The sequence below is a fragment of the Triturus cristatus genome, chromosome 7, assembly GCF_964204655.1.
Source record: "Triturus cristatus chromosome 7, aTriCri1.1, whole genome shotgun sequence".
Classification (NCBI taxonomy): Eukaryota; Metazoa; Chordata; class Amphibia; order Caudata; family Salamandridae; genus Triturus; species Triturus cristatus.
The window spans coordinates 690,644,632-690,666,571 of record NC_140590.1 but is presented as its reverse complement, the minus strand read 5'-3'; the positions used below and the strand labels follow the sequence as shown (position 1 = coordinate 690,666,571).

Here is a 21,940-nt window from a genome sequence, read left to right as displayed (position 1 = left end):
TCTCAATAATGTGGGACAAAGTCCTACAACAACATATAAATGCACAGGAGGTTCAGCACTATGTACTATGGTTAGATCTCCAAGTACCTAAATACTTTTGTATCGTTAACAGTTAACGAGTAAAATTCTGATAAAGCACACGACACATTAAACATATAAGTTTTTTTCTTTTTCTTCTTTATTGATTTTGTATGAAGATTTCTTCCATGTCATATTTCACATTTTCATAGCCAACGCGTTTCGTCTCCCATGAGACTTCTTCAGGGCTATCAAAAGAGCATACACAAAAGAGTTTTTAGAATTCAATCTTAGCATTTCTAAGCATTTTTTTAAAAACATATTATTGATTCCTTCACATACAAATCTTTGCTTATGAAAGTATATCAGCTCTATATAATTCTTCACTGACCATATCATTCATAAAGCATTTTACATACACAGACAAAGGACCTGGTCTATAAAAACATTTAGACAGCATCAGTATTATTATTTTTTGGTATTCAGTTGTTGTCTGAATTGATAATTTCCTCAGTACATGTCATATCTCCCCTAACATCTAAGTTTCTTAACTTGCAAGTATATAACATTCTATTTACCTAAAGACCACATAGTGGTCAAGTGCTTTAGGGTTACAAAAAGGCTTCACTTAAAAGTATACAATACATAGTTTTGTTGTAATGCAAATTCACATCCTCATTGTCAATATTCTATGCTCAATTTATATCTTGATTAACAATCATGAGTAGACCTTTGCATCACTATTGCATAATATTCTTTAAAATCATATTTGCTTAGCATACCTCAATGATATGGTGAATCTAATTCCTTTTTATCGTGTTGTTCTTTAGGGTATGGTTTCCAAAATTCAAGTATTATCTAGATAATAAAATAATCTGTAATGAGTATATCTATAGAGTCTTTCAATATTCAAGTCATATTTAATGATACACTGAATTCATTTAGAAAATAAAAACATATCACAGTCATGTAGTTCTACTATTTAGAAAATATAAAAACATCAATTCTGTCTAAAAAGCTATAATACATAGCCTATTATGATAAGCGATGTCGTCATCACATTGTGGACTCATGATATTGTCAGACTGTTTCTAGCAAAATGACAATGAGATAGATGCGTTACACAATTGTCATGGAGACATCTCTCCTTAATCACACTAGTTTATAAAATGAACAAGAAAGGGGGGACATTTTTCATTTCCTCACTCCATACGAAAAATATTCGCATGCGCTAGACAATACCATCATTTTTTTATGTATTCAAAAATAGAGTATAGGGGCGTGTTACGGGGAGTCATGAGCGCACGAACAAACATAGAAAGCGTGCCTCTAGTGTCTACACCCCGCCCAACGTCGTACCGGTTTAGAGTACTCACAGTGTTAGTCGCATTTATTTAAAGACAACAGAAACCGTATATGTATAAGCGGTTCTAATATTTAAAGCCTACAATTATATCGAGTCCATGTTTATATTTAAATTAAACAAACAAATATTTAGAAATGGACTGCGGCTGCATACAATAGGACATAAAGATCGTTTCTCATCCGTTTACATCCCACCCCATCCATATTTATATAAGACACTTGTAGGATCGGTTGGATCTATTTTAAGGGACAGACACCGCATATATACGTTCGAACAAGTGCAGGAGAGCGTCTCCTCTTTTTGACCTGCAACTATACCAAGCCCATATAACATTACAGTTTAAATAAAGAATCTCTATCTAATTAACTTACTTGCGACGATCTAGTAACCACCGACTTCGGACATGATTTCAGCGAAGCCGTGTACATGTTAGCTACGGCTTTTTAAACCCCGCGCCAGGTAATATCGTAGTCACATGACCTATGTCTCTTTCAGAATGTTTGTTAACGGTGTTGTTACAAATCCGTCGGCCATCTTGGAAAGGTTAAAAGCACATAAAGATCGGTTGGATCTATTTTAAGGGACAGACACCGCATATATGGTTCGAACAAATGCAGGAGAGCGTCTCCTCTTTTTGACCTACAACTATAACAAGCCCATATAACATTACAGTTTAAATAAAGAATCTCTATCTAATTAACTTACTTGCGACGATCTAGTAACCACCGACTTCGGACATGATTTCAGCGAAGCCGTGTACATGTTAGCTACGGCTTTTTAAACCCCACGCCAGGTGATGTCGTAGTCACATAACCTATGTCTCTTTCAGAATGTTTGTTAACGGTGTTGTTACAAATCCGTCGGCCATCTTGGAAAGGTTAAAAGCACATAAGTTGTAAACACGATCATTTAGAGTTTATCGGTGTAAACTAAATACAATATTCTAGGCAGTGATTCAATTCAAAAGACCTTTTCCCATTATTAGAATTAGATGTTTAATTTCCTAAAATGTATTTTGTAACAATATGGGCCCAACAGCTAAATTCCATTCATGTCACGTGTATCGAGTGACAACCGATTCATATTGGCAATACTGTCAGAACTCCTAGGCCTGTTGGCAGTAAGGAGTCTGGTTCATAGGGCTGGAGTCAGAAAAGCATGCGCAGGTATTTCGTAAACTGGGATCCGAGTCATTCGTTAGCTAATTAAAACTTTCTTATCACACGTATGGGTGGAATGAAGGCCCCAGCTATGAATGTTGCATCTGGAGGGTTGGCATACCTCACCTTTGGTCTTTTTTTAAAAGGCTGCACTGCTGATCTCCTGGACTGTCATCAGCCACATAGTTTCTCCTCAGCAAACATGATATTGTTCCTTGATCCTTTGGTGGTGGATCGCTACGATTGCCACTCTTTGCATTTCAGAGCTCAGCAGCGTTGCCCGACGGATCCGAGGGCTCCACAGATGACATAGACCTTGCACAAGCGTAGAATTGGTGTCACAGATCGTGGTGTAAAAACAGAACAGAATTTAACTTTCTTGAGAAAAAATGCAATCCGAGTATGGATGAGGTGGTATTGGAAGCTATAAGGATAATTAATAAATTAGAAGGTGTTTTGGGCGCCGGAACTGAGCGTTCAGTTTCCTCAAGGAGCATGCACATTACGCTTTTTTCTTCTGGTGTAGTTTATGGTTTTCATATTCTAGCAGAGGCATCTTGGTGACCGGGGCGGGCAAGGTGTTTGAGGGCAAAACCTAGAAGTTGAGATGTGTGGAATGCTGGGTTGTGTAAGCCACTGACAGTGTGAATGAATTTTCATGTCGCAGTTGTAGGCAGGCGTGGTTCTAGGTGGACTGCCAGGTTGGAAGATGTACCATCTTATTTAAATAAACCGGTCTATGTTGTAGGTTGGGAGCGAGTGCAAAAGGCACAAGTGCCTTAAAGATAATATATTACGTGGTGTCAGCATGAGATCAGTGCTCAATCTGCATCTCTTATACTTGAATCCCAGTGGTGGAGAGCTAACCTTTACTTTCAGTTAAGTATAACACTGTAAAGTTTAATAGGTGGCATGAGGCAATTCTGCTTGCAGTGCCTGCCCTAAAAATAAATTGCCATATCTTGCATTTAATGTATTGGTGTCCTTAGTCCTGTATTGTGGTATGCATCAAATAAATGTACTCAAGAAGTATTAAGTGGATAAACTTTCTTCATAAGCTCCCCAGTGTGGCCTGTCAAGTTCAGGCCCCCCATCAAATTGTTCTGCCTTACAAAATATTGTTTTCGTTCCATTTTGGAATGAATTAATGTGAACACTCAGGCCATAACAATTTCCACAAACCCCCATTCTACAGTAATCTATCCCATTGATATATTTAAAGACATATGTATATTTACACATTCCACTAAACACTGTGATAAATACAATGTAAGTGTATAATAAGCCTAAACACAAAAATAGCTAATGGTAGTGGTTGAGTGGGAATGTGTCCAACATATAGATATTGTACCTACCAGATGCCGGTACCACTCTTTCCAACCTTCTGCTCAGTAAGCCACTACTCAAAAATCCATTTCTATCCCCATCTTGGCAATCATGCTTAATTTAACCCCATCAAATACCACAGTTCCATTGCTCTTTTCAACATTAATTTTCCCACTCTCACCATTCCATAGGATGAGAATACTTGGTATCAACCTTACGAACATTGCATTGATATTTCACCCTAACTCTCATCAAAACATTTCTTATACACATCTTGTTTCCCACTAACAAATTCAGTTTTTATTGTATTGACATTCCTGTTCTTGTCAGCACCCCCACTAGTCAGAATGTTTTAAGTTTCCTAACCCGTCAATAATTCAAACAGGGTAAGTCCAGTGATGTCAGGCACTGTTATTCCACATCATTTGATTTACAACTCCACAGAGTTTCCTGCTTGCCGTAGCCGTTTGAATACAGACTTTGATAGTCCTGTTTAGTCTTTGTACAAGACCATTGGGACTTGGATTGTACACTGCTGTTTTCCTGTGTCTGATGTTGTTATCTTTCAAATACTTTTCCATTGAAAAAGTGCCAAGTTTATACCATTATCTAAAATCAGTTAAGCCAGATAACCTTCACAAAGAAAAATCTTCTCCATAAGTCTAATAACCTTGTCGAAGCCTCATTCATAAATTCTGATAGAGACTTCTGAGTGCATATTCCTTACCCTTTGAATATCCCCAGGCATCAGACTGGATCCGAAAACTTTGACATAAGTTATTTTGTGCGCTGACAGATGACTGTGGGCAGCATCGTTCGACCTCGTGTCACTCCGTCCTACGCGAATGTGACGTCTGGACCAATAGATATAAATATGCCACCTGCCACCATTGGCGTTAGTTGCTTTCTTTCCATGTCAACCGACACAGATCCAGAGCTTCAACTGTTGGTCAACAGATTTTGCTTTTTGCTTTAAATTTTCAACAGTGTGCAAACAATGTAATTTAAACCTACATGTTTTAAACCATGTTTGTACTTTGCCTGGCAGATGTCAGCTACAGATCCTCATAACGTCTGCCTTGGATCCAGCAACAATTGAATGGCATGTTCGTCTTGTGCCAAGATAAACAAAATGGCAATCCATGACCACGAGGCAAAGCTCACTGTCACCAAGTTGAGGGAGTCAAAGGCCCATACCCGGTCAAAGTCAAGGGCCCTACGATACCGGTCAAAATTGAGAGCAATATGCACTTTCGTTCCCTAGGTCGCTTTCATGACCGGTCTTCATCGAAGTCAGGTAAGTCGAAGAGCATATAAAGTCCAAACAGGGGTCATCCGCATCTCACCACTTACACCATTCAGAGTTTCATGATGCACCCGGCAGCACTAGACCACCAGCCGTTCTACCCTACTGGAGTTGGCTTCAATGGTGATCCTGTTTCAGATTCCTTCTGAACAGATGTCGAGGCTAGATCAGCTTAATTTGGCTATGGATAGTATCTTTGGTGCCAAGCTGGATCCCACAGCAAACACAAGGAGATGACGGACGGAGCACTGAAACTTTTCAGACACTCACCCCCAGTCACAGATCTGGTTTAAATCCATCATCGTTCTTTAGCTCACTTCGCCACCCCAGTTCAGACCTAGCCATTTGCAAATCAGTCTTGACCCTGTGCCTCATGGGAAAAGTCCAGTCCGAACTGCCAAGCGAGGTCTTCCCTGGACCGGAAACAAGCATCCTGAGACCGGTTTCGAGGTGACACCCCTCATCAGCCAGGCTAGCTTGATTCCAGTGGCAAAGTGAGCAAGGGACCCATGTCTGTGCATACCCTGCCAACGTAGGGCGAACAAAGCAAACACATGGAGATGGACGGAGCACTGAAACTTTTCAGACACTCACCCCCAGTCACAGATCTGGTTTAAATCTATCATCGTTCTTTAGCTCACTTCACCACCCCAGTTCAGACCCAGCCATATGCAAATCAGTCTTGACCCTGTGCCTCATGGGATCAGTCCTGCCTGAACTGCCAAGCCAGGTCTTCCCTGGACCAGAAACAAGCATCCTGGGACCGGTTTCGGGGTAACACCCCTCATCAGCCAGCTTTACTCCAGTGGCAAAGTGAGCAAGGGACCCACGTCTGGGAATACCTTGCCAAGTTAGGGCGAACAAAGCAAACACAAGGAGATGATGGACGGAGCGCTGAAACTTTTCGACACTTACCCCTAGTCACAAATGTGGGTTGAATCCATCATCGTTCTTTAGCTAACTTCGTCACCCCAGTTCAGACCCAGCCATATGCAAATCAGTCTTGACCCTGTGCCTCATGGGAAGAGTCCAGCCCGAACTGCCAAGCCAGGTCTTCCCTGGACAGAGTGGGGCGGGTATGCCCAGACGTGGGTCCTGTGCTCTCCATGCCACTGGAGTCTACCTATCCTGGCTGATGAGGGGTGAAACCCTGAAACCGGTCCTAGGATGCTTGTTTCCAAACCAGAGAGGATTTGGCCTGGCAGTTCGGGCTGGATTGTTCCCATTGGGCGCAGGGTCAAGACTGATTTTCATATAGCTCGGTTCAAACGGTAATGGCATGGTGAGTATCAAACAATGCATTTAAGTCCAGATCTCTGTACTGAGTTGAATTTATGACATTGTTCTGCATTCTGTCCATCAATTGCTCTTTTTGGAAGCTGGATTCCACAGCAGCACTTTGGGCTTTATGGATCTGAGAAGGCCTTCAGCTGGTCTACCTTCAACGGATTCGTCCTCTATGCCAGCTGTGCCTCTCAACATATCCTGGGGTCGATGCTGATGCTGACTCCGGTTCCGTTGAATGCTGATTGGACAAAACCCTCTGTCTCAATCCTCAGTGCTGCTTTCGACATTGCAGTTGCAACCACTCAGTACGTTGCCAATTTTGGTTGAAAATCCAGTTATTTTCTATCAATGTGACAGTCACAGTTGACTGCTTCTGAGCGACTCCCCTTCGTAGGAGCCATCCTGGATATGGTGCTCTTTCGGGCCATCCCTCAGCCTCAACGAGTTCAGGACATTCGAGCTATGATTCCGATGTTTCTACCGGCAGCTTGGGTCTCAGCGAGGGCGACTGAGGCTTCTGGGCCACTTGGCCTCCTGCATTTATGGGATTCTGAATCCCATGCTCCTCGGCCTAGACCTAGGTTATATGCTCATTCTGAACCAGACTATTCAAGAAAAGAGTTCATTTTTCAAGAGGAATACCAACCCTTTGAACAAGGTGATATTTATTATGCTTTTGGTGGTCTCCAGACACTGTTCTTCCTTCTCCTAACCCTGCTATTGCCATTGTGGAGACCTAATCTTTTGCGACAGTCCTCAGTTGAGCAGAAGAGACTCTTGATGTTGTTCAGCCTAGTCAGGAAGTTAAAACAACTTTCCTAACAAAAGTCTTGAATTTACCACAGTCAGCTCAGGAACATTTGATGTCCTCCAATGAAGCCCTTACAGATGTGCTGGTGGGCACCTGGACAAAGCATGGATGTTGCTGTCCGGTTAATAGGCAGGTGGCAAGGTGACACAGTCCTACTATGAGGACCCTGATTTTCTTTTCTTATTTCAACATCCTACTTCAGAGAGCCTTGCTGTACACACTTCTTCGAGCCGTATGAACCTAAATGCCACCCTGACCATCCCACCCGATAGTCTAAAAAGATGGAGGCATTTGCTAAGAGAATATTCTGTTCAGCTAGCCTTGCCCTCATGTTGGTTAATACATCATTACTACTGGGGAGATGTTCACATGCCTTATGGGACAAAGTGGCAGATGTCCTACTGGTGTTCTCTGATAAAATCAGTAAAGGTTTGGAGCATTTGGTTTTCGACGAGCAGGATGATGTGAAATTCTCAATTAAAACTGGCTTGGACACTACTGACTGTTTAGGTAGTGCAATTGGTACTAGCATGGTGCTTAGGCACCACGCCTGGATTCGTTCCACAGGTTTTCCAACTGATATCCAACAATCACTTATGGACATGACTTTAAATGACTCTAGGCTATTCGGGGCAAAAGCGGGCTAAGACTTTGAAAGATTCAAGGAAAGTAAGGCCACTGCCTGCTCTCTAGCCTTAGCTCTGCAATCTAGACAGCTTCCCCAGAAATAGCACCCTTTACAAGGTCATGGAGTAAGAAGGCCGTGTTCAGACCCACAGGGACAGTGTTCTGCTCAGACCCCAGCCCCTCCTTCCAGTGGAAAACCCCTTTTAATTTAACCTTGTTGATTCATGATCGTCTGGTTGGAAGTCGGATTATCTTTTATTTCTCAGAATGGAGGAACATCATCTTGGATCAATGAGTGCTCTAGATCATGCAAAGATGTTACGCCCTACCCTTCTGGTCCTACCCATCAGATATGCCATCCACTCACCAACATCTCCCGGAGGACCACTTGTCTATATGCTAAGGTGAATGTCTAGCTATCTTGACCAAGGAAGCAATAGAGAGAGGGTGCCTGCATTAAAAATAAGGACTGGTTGCTGCTCCTATTATTTTCTCTTGCTGAAAAAGTATGGAGACCTTCGTTCCATCCTAGATCTTAGCTCTCTGAACTTCTTCTAAGGAAAGACAAGTTCAAGATGCTCACCCTGATCCAAGGGCTATCTGGCCTCAATCTAGGTGACTGGATAGTAGCACCGGATTTGCAGAACACATATTTCCACATTCCCATCCTGCAATCCCACAGGTGTTGCCTGCAGTTTCAGGTTGGTCAAGAGCATTTTCAGTTCACTGTGCTCCCCTGGCCTAACAGTGCAACTTAGCTGCTTTTTAAAGGTGATGGTGATGGCCGCAGCTCATGTGCAGAGATTAGGAATACCAGTCTTTCCATCCCTCAGTGACTGATTACTGAAGGCGGACTTGCACCAAGCAGTCATCAGCCACCTTCAGGCTATGGCCAACCTGTTAAGATAATTAGATTTATCCATCAACATGCCAAAGTCACACCTGGCAACTTCACGACGACTCCTCTTCATATGAGCCATCCTGGATACAATGGAATTTCGGGCTGTCCCTCTGCCTCAACGAGTTCAGGATATTCAGGCTGTGATCCCGATGTTTCAATGGGCAGCCTGGGTCTCAGTGAGGGTGACTGTACGGCTTCTGGGTCTCTTGGCCTACTGGATTCTACATGTGGACCATGCCACGTGTTACATGTGGGGTTTGAAGTGTGATCTGAAGTCCCAGAGGGCTTAGCACCAAGGAAATCTGTCAGATTCCATCCAGAAGTTAAAGGAGACTTCAAAAGATCTGCAGTGGTCATTACTCAACTGCAGTAATACCAGCAGCAGACCCCTTTCCCTGCCACACCCAAACATATTGATTTTGACCAATGCATGTATCGTTGCTGGGTTGGGGAAGTCCTCGGAGGTTGCGGAGGGTATAGAGATCAGAAGACTCTAGTCTCCGGTGGAAGCTCAACGCCACATCAACTTACTGGAGTTGTGAGTGATTCACTTTGCACCGAAGGCGTTCCTTCCAACAATCAAGGGTGTACAGGTACAGGTTCTCACAGACAGCACAACCGCTATGTGGTACTGCAACAACAGGGTGGAGTGGGGTTGTGGGTGCTGTGCCAGGAAGCTCTACACCTTTATTGGTGGCTGGTCGCTCAGGGCGGTTCCTTGATTGCCCAGCACTTAGCAGCATCTTTAAACGCCCGGGTGGACAACCTCAGCTGATGGTGGCTAGCGGATCATGAATGGCAGTTTACTCAGAAGTGGCAAATGGTGTTTTCCAACAATGGGGAGAAATCTGGCTCGGTCTATTCGCCACCGGATAGAATATGCAGTGTGACAAAATGTTGCCCGTTGGAATTCCCAAGGCTGTCTTCCTTAGGTGATGCCAGTACACTATTCCTCCTCTACTTCTCCTGCCGAGAGTACTCAAGAAAGTCAAGAGAGGCATCTTAGTGGACCCGGACTAGGTGAGGAGAGTGTGGTACCCGGAACTTTTAGCCATGAGCACATGTCCTTCGATCCTCCGGCCCCTTTGGGAGGATCTCCTGTCGCAACACCAGGGCCAAGTCTTGCACCCAAGCTGACACAACATACCCCTCCATACATGGAGATTGAGTTGTGACAGTTGATGACCTTCTTCTGAGGTGGTTGATGTTATTCTGGCAGCCAGGTGTCCCATAATGAAGCCTTTCTATGCAGGATGCTGGGAGAAGTTTGTGGTATGGAGTTCTTATTGTCACATCCAAACCTTACAAACCTCTCTATCTGATAATTTGCTACTTTGTTTACCATTGGCCCAGCAAGACCTTGCTAAGGCCACAGTTAAAAAGTATTTATCACCCCTTCTAGCTAACTTCTTTTGTTTATCGGATCAGTAATACCTCTTTAGATCACCTGTTGTGATGGACTTTTGGAAGTTGCTGACCCATATGCTCCCACCTACGCCTTTTATAATGCCACAGTGGACCCAAATCTTGTGTTGACCTACTTGATGTTCTTAACGTTTGAGCCTATGCGCAGTTGTCCTTTACGCCTAAAATGGTGTTCCTCATTGCCATAACATCTGCCAGGTGAGTGAGTGAGTGAACTCCAGGCCTTGACTTCTAATCCACCATTTGTCTAATTTTTTGGGACAAATAGCACTTCGAAAAATAGCAGCATTCATGCCTAAATTAGTCATGGCCATTCATGTAGGACAATCTGTAGCTTATCAAAATTTTATGCACGTCACATCCATCTAAGATGGAGGAACGACTACATCGCCTTGATTCTAAGAGGGCCGTTAGTTTGTACATCAAGAGGGCCAGGGAATTTTGACAGGATGACCAACTGTTTGTTGGGTATTTTGGGGTAAAGAAGGGCAAAGTAGTGCAGAAAATAACCATCTCTAGACAGATTGTCTTATGTATTATGGTCTGCTGTGGGCTAGCAAGAAAGCAACAGCCAGAAGGTTTGCATGCTCACTCCACTAGACCAAAAGCTGCTACCACGGCGCTAGTGTGTGATGTAATAGTCTAGACATCAACTATTATTCAAGGAGCCCGGTCGACATCGACAACGCGTCGAATGCAAAGGTTATATCATACCTGCGACGCCCTCACAACCATTGTTTTATTTATCAACAACTTTTATCAAGACCGGCACCTACAAGAATCTATTAGATACCAGGTTTTAACACATATAAGAACTACTTGTAATGAAATACCAAAGAACCGTCACTGACACGTAAAACTTCCGTCAAATAAGGTTGTGCTATATTCATGGATTTACCGGAATTCAGATCATAAAAGAATAGCCATCCCTTCTCAACATCCACTATCTTTGATTGAATAAACATCCATTAAGGTATTCATCTACAAGAAAATTAATCTACCTAACTTCCTGGAAAAACCCTTCTTCTGAACCTTGAAAAACAGGAATTGTGGCCTTAGCTTTCCTGACGAAGGCGTTAACTACGCCGAAACGCGCGTCGAATTATAAACAGTTGTGCCACCACATTTGTTTATCTTTTATCCCCATGTAACCCACAATTTATTTTATCATTTATTATGATTTTTTACTATGTATAGAATAAAATTTGTTTTTAATTGTGAATGTATTCAGAAATTATAATTAAAAAAGAATCACAATCTTCATTTTTTCGTCTTACTGCTTAAACTGGTCTGACTATTAAAAAGAAAATATCTACTATTGCTATCTACAAGAATTGCCTAGGTTGTTACTCTACAAACATAGTCTAGACATCTGCCTGGGTGCTATGTGGGCATCCCTACATAAATTCACTAAGCAATATTATCTGGAAAGCCATGTCTGGCAGAATGGGCATTTTGTCTGATCTGTCTTGCAGAAATTCCTGTTATTCCACAGACCCACCACCAGCGAGGTACTGCTTTGGTATCTATTCAAAAGGTGAAGACTCTGCGGTTAAAAGTCTTGATAAGAAGAGCAAGTTACTTACCGTCAGTAATGTCTTTTCTGGTAGAGACTCTGTGTAACCGCAGATTCCTCCTCAGTCCAATCTTAATAAGATTCAATCTCAAAGAGCTCTGCGTGCAGTGTCATATTGATTACTATGGGCTCCAGATCTGTTATCATGGAAAAAGTTCAGAAAGAAACTGATGCTAGCACGAGCAGGTGGCGTATATATACCTGTTCCAAAGTCACATCCACGTTGGAAGGAGCATCACAAGGTAGAATGATGCTGCACAATGCCACCTGTCAGTGCACAAGGAAATTGCTATGCAAATGTTTCTGAATCCAGTCTGATGCTTAGGATTATTTAAAAGGAAAGAAATCTGTGGTTAGATAGAGTTCATACTAGAAAAGACAATACCGAGTAAGTAACTTGTTCTTCTTCAAACCATTAAAAAAGTAGTTACTATCACCACAATCTGCTTGTTGTCTTATGTCAATCAGCCCCATAATATCAATAGCAATTTTTGTCCGCTGTGTTATAGGGAACTCCACTTGTTGCAATGGTTGGACACGTTTTATAAATTTTGTTACTCTTGGCACCTTACTACATTCTCTATCTCTCTATACATTCCCGACCACCAAAATAACTCTTTAACCCTACTTTTCATTGTACCATTCCTAATGTCACAGGTGAGCCAGCTCCATCAGTTTCATCCGTAATGACTTGGGAGGAACCAATTTATCATCTCTTCTTATTCCCCTTAGGTTTTCTTTTATCTTTAATACAATTAAATTTTGCGAAGCCTCTATAGCACTTAGGCCAACCTTGTCCAGTCCATTCGGCTAATGTGTTCAGCCCCTCAAACTCATTATATGCCTGCCTCTATGCATCTTTTGTTATTGCCTCCAATCCCATGGATCCAACAACTACCACTCTTTCTTGATCCTCCTCATGTTTAAGATTAGTGCCATTCTGATGAACATCTAGAATTTTGGTCCTTGATAAACCATTTGCAAATTAATTTTTCTTAGCCTCCAAAACCTCCCTTAACAAATTACTATACTTTTCCTTGTTATATAACACCTCGAAATGTTAACCCACATCCTGAGTTGTTAAGTGCACCAGTGACTTATGGTCGGTGAGGTGACTCCTGAAGGGAACGCCCCATACATACATCCTAAAGTGTCTAACTGCCCCAAAAACGGCAATGGTTTTACTTTCAATTACGGTGTATGACTTTATGGTATTAGAACCAGATGCACAGTCAACAGTTACTCCCTCATTATTCTATATCTGCCTCTAAACTTCCCTCAAATCAGTCACACTAGCAATAGTAGTCAAAATAGTTTTGCATTTCAAATCAAATATGCCCTCTTTCATACTTTCAAACGGTCTTTTGCACTCACCACTCCACACAAACTTAGTACCTTTTTTTTAAAAGTTCACTCCTGTTTCTCAATTCAACAGCAAAATTTCTTGACAAACTCAGAATATAATTAAATATTTGCTAGATATGGAAACAAAGTTTCAACTTCATTAAGGACACAGAGGCGAGAATTAGCCTGTTCTTTCTTCTTTATTTTGCACCAGCAGCCATTAATCAACATTAAAAAAACTGTACAAACTACATTTGCCATACACCACTGGGAACGGAAAGAGAAAACTGTGTCTCCAATCAGAGACCAGCATGTCCTTGAAGAACCTCCTGCAGATGCTTTATCTCCCCCTTTTCTTCTTGCGAACATAGCTCAGAAAACTGAACCTTAATCCTGTTTAGCAGATTTTGTTCCTGAAAGAAAATTACTCTTGTATAATACCTTTTTTTTCTGAATAATCCTCAAATACAGTCTAAAAAAGCCCATGACAAGACATTTTTAACAAGTTTAAACAAACATTGATAGGATACAACTAGCAAGATTACCTTTAATACATAAGCATATCTGCATAATCAAATTCGATTAAATCTTTTAAGGTTGGGAACAAGATGAAATTCCCCTAAGGGTGAGCTAATCCTCACCTCTGTGTCTTTAATAGAATTGAAACTTTCCATTATGATAGCTAGGAAATTTTTCTTTCTGTGTCAGGGCCAGAGCCAAGTATTAGGCTGGTTCAAATCTTCTCCACCACTAAAGATGCCAGACTATGTACTGATTTAAAATAAAACCTCTTAAAAGTCTAATCTGAGAAGCAATATGCAGCATCAAGAATGTCCTCCAAATGTGCCCCCAGAGAAAAAGCCTTGGACGCTATTGCTCCCATGAGGGAGCGTCAAACTTGAAAGTGTCAGTACCAGCTTCCTGCATGGCCCATCTGACCCACCTGGGAATGGTAGGAGAGGAAACAGCTCTGTGAGGCTTGGTAAGGTCAATAAGCAATTGTTATTCACCAGGTGGACGAACATCCACTGTCATGGACTCATAGATTTTTATTGAACGTACCACACACAAATTTGGAACATCTGGAAAAGATGGGTATGAAACCAAGTTTGAGTTGCATTTCGTTCTCCTGGAAATGTAAACAGTTACCCCTTCCGGGGAGTATTCACTCTACCTGTTAAATCCAGAGCCCGCACATCTAAGACTCTCTGAAATAACATTTAACACAGTAATGTAGCCAGTTTCGCTTACATCTGCGCCCTTGCCAAAAATGTATTCGAAGGTCATGATTTAAATTGTATCAGGACAGGATTAATGTCTCATAATGCAGAATACAGAGGTTTGGAAGGTACGGATAATCTAATACCTCTGAGAAGTATGCAAACCAACAGATGTTCCCCCACCGGATGCCCATGCAGAGGAGAGTGTTCGCTGAGATGGCTGATCGAAAGATATTAATAGGCCTGTCAGCCAGACCTTCTAAAGCTAAAGAGGCAAAAAAGTTCAAGATGTGGACAACATCAGAACCCCACGGGATCCAACTACCTTTGATGACACCAACCCAACCATTGGGACAAGGCAGAGCGGTATCTTTTATTCGTATATTTGCCCAAGATTTGGAAAGTAAAGAGGCATCTTCTCTAGAAATACCTGGGACTTTTCAGCATTCCCTGCCTCCACTCCACGAGACAAAGGGCACCTGAGACAACCAAGAGATTAGGGTTTCTTTGGGGATCGCGGAGAAGATCTGGAAATAGGGGTAGAGGGATTGGAAAATCCCAAGAAAGTTCCACCAGAACTGGAAACCAAACTTGAGATTTCCAAATCGGGGTGTTTACTACCAGATCTGCCAGCTGTCTCCGGATCTGCGTAGACAACCTCATTATCATGGAGAATGGAGGAATCCCGTAATGATTTTCCTTGCTCTATTCCTGGAGAAAAGCATCTCTCGCCACTGCATTCGGATCCGGTCGCCAGCTGCAACATATGTTCAGCTGATGGTCCAGCAAAGAGACAAACCAGTCCATCGTGAAGGGATTCCACCCAGACTGGATAGCTTGAAACATCTGTGGATGTAATTACCAAAGACTGGCATCCTCCCAATGTCGGTAATGTCAATCTGCCACGTGGTTAGAATTGCCGGGAAGGTGTTCTGCTGAGACTGAGATCTGATCGGCCAAGCAGAAAGTCAAAGACGTCTGCGCCAAGTCCTAGAGAGTTTTTGGGATCTCGCCCCTCCCTGGTGGGTGATGTAGCGAACCGCAGCTACATTGTTAATTTTGGGAAGGACACAACACCGGACCTTTTCTTTGGTCCAGCACTTCATGGTGAAAGATCCTGCCATCAACTCCAGGCAGTTTACATGAAGGGTCCAGTCTGCGGATGACCATTTAACTCCTTTTTAGAATTTTTCACAGCCAGCGCCCCAACCTGAACCGCTGGTGTCTGATTATATTATTATGTTGGGTTGAGAACCGAAAATGGCTAGGCCATTCCAGGCCTCCAAATAGGACATCCACCATTGCATTTCTTCTGAGAGTACTAGAGACCTCAATGGAGATGCATTGTAGAGCCCTGTAATGTAGAGGGCCTGGGAAAAGGGTCTGGATGAGGACAAGAGGCGCTCTATGCGGGCAAGGTGTCGAAGACAAATCAAGGGTTTGGCCTAAGTTTTCCGTGGTTCGTGCTTTACCTTGGTCAGCTTCAGAGATGGAAGACTCAAGGTGGCTTAGACAGAGTCCACCACGAACCCTAGAAATTGCATGGACCTTGATGGAGTTAGAGAAGTCTTTTGCTTGTTGATCATGAAACCCAGAGACTCCAAAAGATGGATAGTCTGTTGTAGATGACTGGACAGACGTTCTGGGCATTGATCCATATTGATGATGTTGTCCAGATAAATGATCAGACGAAGACCCCAGGAACTCATGTGCTCTACCACAGGTTTCAAAACCTTGGTGAAACACCATGGAGCGGAGGATAGTCTGAAAGGAAGGGAGATGAGCTCAAAGATCTGGGCTGAAACTGCAGGAATTGCCTGTGAGGCAAGAAAATGGGAATGGTCAGATAGGCATCCTTCAGATCCAGTCGCACCATCCAGTCGTTCGCCTGCAGCAAATCTCTTAGAAGATGTATGCCCTCCATCTTGAATTTGCAGTAAACCAGCTTCTAGTTGAATTCCCTCAGGTTTATGACAAGACATGCAGCATCGTGATTGGCTGGTAGAGTCTGGGAGAAGGGTGCTTCCGGTGCTCTGCAGGACTACGGGAGAGACGTCGGGCAGCAGCGAAGAAGGTAAGTCAATTTTTTGACTTTTTTATTTTTATATTATTTTCCTTGGCTACATAAACTCTACTGTGTAGTTTCCTGCATTTGGGAACTACCTTACCTATTAAATATCCTGTCATTTCAATCTTTTCTCCACATACCCCCTCAAGATTCTGTTAGTTTCACTAATATTTTTGTGATCAACATCCAATAGTTATTGCAATTTAAAAAAAAGATTTTTTAACAACCAATCTTATTTGGGCATTTTGCGATACAGCGGGCAGCAGCCCTACAATAGTACGTTGAATCATTCGGACAATATGTGCATCAATAACCATTTCCATGAAAATAAACAATCCCTGCTGAACATGGAGGTAAAATAAGAATCTAAACAATATGAGGACTGTGGTCAAATTTCGAGGTACAGCACATGATTCAGCAGATACAAAATACACATCCCAGTGAGATAATAAAACAGTCAAGCGATAAGAACTTGGGGGACACATGGCAGGGGGCAGAGGAAACCGCTCAGGAGTCCTCCTCAGGTAGAGGGGGCAGGTCGATTCCACGATATGTCACCCACCGCGACCATATCTTGCGATGTTTCCGTGGGCAACCCCTAGCCTCAAACACTGCAATCTCAGCTCCGATACACCTATCTAAATCGGTCTTCCATTTGCCTATAGTCTGTGCTATGTCTCGTTTGGCAATAGTAAGGGCGAGGAACAATAAATGTTTGTATCGGTTCCCCCCAATGTCGTCGGTAGAATGCAACAAAAACTGTTGTGGGTCCAGTGGGTGCACCCACCCCAGCACCACATTGAGACATGTCCTAACTCTATTCCAAAAGGGCTGTAAGGCTGTGCAAGTCCATATCGTATGGAAGAAGGACCCTTCTCTGCCACACCGCAGACATACTGGGGATTGAATAACCCCTTTCGCCACAGTCGTACTCTCCTGTAATAGACTCTATGTAAATATTTGAATTGGATGAGCCGGTAACATGTGGAGACTGCCGCGCCCCTTGGACTGGCAATCGCCTCAGCTCAGTCATCATCATCAGTCAGTTCGGGAATATCGGCCTGCCAGGCCAGTCGGGTCTTGTCTAGAGTGGTGGGAGTGTGTGTTGTCAAAGTTTGGTATATTTGCCTAATTTTGTGTAGTCCAAGGTCTCCCATCAACAGGCGACCCTCTAAGGGCTGAAACTCAGGGAGAGTCTCCATGTTTCGGATCTGGGGGGAGAGTGCGTGTCTGAGTCGGAGCTGTAAAAATTGATAGAATTGTGATTTATGAAGGGTGAATTCAGTCTGTAATTGCGGAAATGATTTTAAAGTTGCGCCCCTCAACGCATCTCCAAGGGTCGAAATCCCCACCAAGTCCCACCCCCGGAACCCGCTCAGTGTGTTAACAGTCCTGAGGTATGTACCATGCCACAAGAGGGTCTGTCGAGTAAGTTGCCCTTTCCATTCCATTGTCTCATCTTTGCCCTCCATTATTGCAAATCTTTTTGTGAAAACAGGTTATACCATTCTCCTGACTCTACTAATACCTCAAACTCCATATTGTCAATTGTTATAAAACGTTATGTTCTTTTATCTGTCTTCTTTGCAATATACGTGTGTGTTTTCCTTAAAATCAGGCTCCTTATTTTACTTCTTCAACAGGCAACACAAACATCATCACTGCTATCTTATTGTTGACATTGGACATTGCATTCTTACTTCTGTAATCCGCAAGCCTTTCCTTCTTACAATTACATGTATGTGCATAATGAGCTACTTTCCTACACTTCACACTAGTGATATTCTTAGCAGAGCAATCAATAGCATCGGCCCAATGATTTGGGCTACCGCATCTATTCCCCAACACCCATCCTTATTAACTACATTTTGCCTCAACAAACTTGTTACATTTCATTATTGTGTTCCTAGCCTTGGCAATGCCTACTAATTCTCTGGCATTATTTTCACCCTGACTAACTTTTCTTTCGTTATCCTGACACATGTGGATGTCAGTTCCTCACCTCTACCCATTTCCAAGGCTTCTACCAAGATTGTTTACATGAATTCTCCAGCTTTTCCTGCATGGCTTTATCAGAAGTGTGCATCACTATGTGATCACGAACATATTCACTGTGATTGCCCGTGAATGCATAATTAACCAATAAGGCACTTTAACTGGTCATAAAACTATGATTTATTGTGTCCATACACTCTTGAAAAGAATTTGCACCATTTAAAAACGATATTTGTTCTATTCCCATAATGTAACTCAAGTTGTTTTTAATTTTTCACGTAAAGGGACAAATTATTTCGCCCCTCTTCAACTGTAAAGCCAGAAGAGCACAATAGACTCCAAACCATTCCTTGGCCAAGCATATAACAAGGTTGCTTCTTTCCTAGCCGCTGGTAATCTCTCACCAACAGAAGCAAGTGTGGTGTCTGTGGTTCACCAAGGTGTGGCAAGAGTCTAGCTGGGGGTGCCTTTCGTGAAACGGTGCAAAATGTCAGATTTTCCACAGTTGGGTGGGTAGAAAATCATAGTCCTGTGCCCCTCACCTGCCTTCTCAGTCAAACTCTATATGAAGGGCAGCAGCTTGCCAAATCTCTCCTGCATCTCCAAACTTAACTTCCCTGCCAGAGCATCTACAACTCCTTACTGAACTCCATTATTCAGATCAATTTCACCGCTAGATCCCATCCTCGACAGCTCCACAAAAAGCTGTGACTAGGAATGCCAAGCCCACGGTGCATATTTAAATTGCCCAAGCCTTACATTCGAAGGTGGCCACCTGCATGTAATCTTACTTTGCCTCACTACGGTAGCCTCAACAAATCAAAAAAATCCCTGAATGCGGATTCGCTGTCCCTAAGCAACAGCGACGTTCACCATTCTTACAAATGGCATGAGCAGTACAAACCAGTTTAAATAGCCCCGACCATGCCCCACTAACCGCCAGCCAATGTGAGCTCCTATCATTTGAAAAACGAAAGCGGGGCTGTTCAAACTTTACCGTGCACAATAGTGAAAACATACCAAACCTAGCCAAGTGCTTCAAGTAAAACATAAGCCCTCATAGACATAATTTGGAAAAAAGAAGATAAGGGGCATATGCAACCTACTCAGTCACACGTGGCACAAACTTTTTAAGCTCTCCCCATGAACAAAATGGCCTCAGAACAGAAACCGATCATCTATGCTGCACTTAATCTACATCTGCAGTGCTTGAAATGGGCTGGTACTGAGTACCTGCTCTTCTTACATTTTATGAATCAATTCTTTTTATTGACTTTGCAAAAAGAAAGGTAAAACACTGCTAAGTGCCTACAATCTTGTGGCCGGCAGCGCAGGAGCATTAGAGAAGGGCCTATACACAGCTTACGCTTACAACCCTGGGGCTGGCTGTGATACAGAGAATAGCAACAATTCGAAAAATGAACGGTCCCAAAGAACACCCTCCCCTTCCCCCCGCCCCTCCCCCCCCCGCGTCCTCTGATTCCTTCTGAAAGTGTATATAAGTGGTGGGTGGATTAATTAAGTCATATCTAATGTCAGTGGGTAGTAGAGTTGGTTTCTCTATAAAGTTGGGTAGAGGACTTGCTCGAGCGAGAGTCAGGAGCGGGCATAAGTCGCAAAAGCCTCAAATAGGTGGGGCATGCTAATACATTAAATTCTATGGAGCGGATAATTATGAAAGAAGCCCAGTCTATAGTGTAGTCATCTGGTCTCTACTCTATTGCTAGTGGCATCTTCTCCATTCCTAGAATAAACAAAAGCTTGTGAAGCCAAGTCATGTATTGAGGGCTCTTATCGGTTCCCCAGAACACAAGAATTACCTGATGTGCTGTACCCAGTGAAAATGCCATGTGCTTTCCTCTGCTTGAGAAAAGGGGAAACGCCCGGGGATTAGGAAGCCCAAGTATATTATACGCAGGAAATCGAGGAATAAAAGTCTCAAATGCTTTGTCTATGTCGTGCAAAACCTGATCCCAAAAGCGATTGTTTGTGTCAGTGCCACAGAAGGTGAGGAATTGAGCCCGTCCCACCACAGCCTCACCAGCATTCTTTAGAGCATTCAGCGTTCCATGCACCAATTCTTGCCGGAGTTAAGTACCAATAGGTTACTATCTTATATGCTGTTTCTGTGCTGGACATGCTGCATGACGTGAACCGAGCTCGATGAAATATGTCTGCCCACTCAGTATCTGAGAGGGGTCTACCATTCTCCTCCTCCCATTGTCTCTGCCCGGCTGAGCGAGTGATAGCCTCACCTTTACTAAGGCTGATATACAGTTCAGAGATAAGTTGCCTATTGCTTTTCTTTAAAATTAGACTTTTTTCGAAAGGGGTCAAGGGCCGCTCTGCAAGTGGCCAGATGGAGGAATGCAGCAATCAATTACGTATTTGAAGGTATTGGATGCGGTCCACCTCCTCCAGGTCATATTCTGTTTTTAGCTGATCAGAGGGAATTATCCCCCTGAGGGTGAATACGTAGCCAATTTGTTTGCATCCCCCTTCATGCCAACGCCAGAACCGGTCAAGATGGAGCCCTTGAGTAAACTCCGGGTTAGCAAAGATCGGCGTCATTGGGGAGGGGAAGGTTGTCGAATCAGCCTTAACCCCTATTACATCCCAGACATGAAGCACAGTAGTGAGCATTGTAGTTGCGAAGCTTAAAAGTGCCACAGGAGGTAAGGCACTGTAAGGCACCCTTCGCATGTTGGGCGATAGAGAAGATATTTTTGTGAGCAGGTCTTCTCCTAGAGCGTAGTAAGAAGAGGAGCCAATTCATGACAGAAGGTTTTGTGGAATTTAGAGGGGAAACCATCAGGTCATGGGGACTTCAGAAGCTTGAGGCGGGCAATAGCCAAGACTACTTCTTCGATGTATATAGGCTTATTCAGATAGTCAGCTATTTGCCGTGGGAGTGGGGTAGGAGAGTGGGAGGCAAGATATTCTGATAGGTTGAAGGGAGATCCTACAGATTCTGTATAGCGAGACTTGTAAAAGTTGTGGAAGCCGTCTGAAATCTGAATCAGAATGCACCTCTGTAGTTTGGGTGGGCTGGATAACCCGAATCGAGCCAGAGTTAATCTTGGCCCGTAAGTGGACCAGCAGTCACCCTCAACGATTGCTACCCAGATAGTGCTTTAGACAGACTAGGGCATATTCTGCTCTATCAAAGACAAGTCTTTAGAGGAGCAGGTGCATTTGTTCCAGCTCTCTCCACACCCGGGGTGGGGGGACAGTACGTTTATGGATTGTTTCTAATTCAAGGACTCTCTGTTCAAGATTTCTCTGCTTCTCTTTCTGGGGTCGATGTTCTGAGGCAGAAATGGCAATGAATTCCCAGTGGACCACTAATTTCAGTGCTTCCCAAAGGAAGCACTGAAACTAGTGCTACTTGACCGGTGTTGTTTGTCTGCAGATAATCACTGATCGACTTATGAATAGCTGTGACTGTCGAGGGTGGATGGAATAGTGAGTCTCTAAGATGCCAACATGAGAAATAGGTTTGTGTTGTGC

General features: G+C 43.1%; 1 protein-coding gene across 2 annotated transcripts in view; it reads left to right on the top strand.

Annotated features, from left to right (window-relative positions):
* Positions 1-21,940, top strand: part of SLC39A11 (solute carrier family 39 member 11) — a 2,092,456-nt gene that overhangs the window by 1,583,208 nt on the left and 487,308 nt on the right. The gene's annotated exons all lie outside the window — the stretch shown is intronic.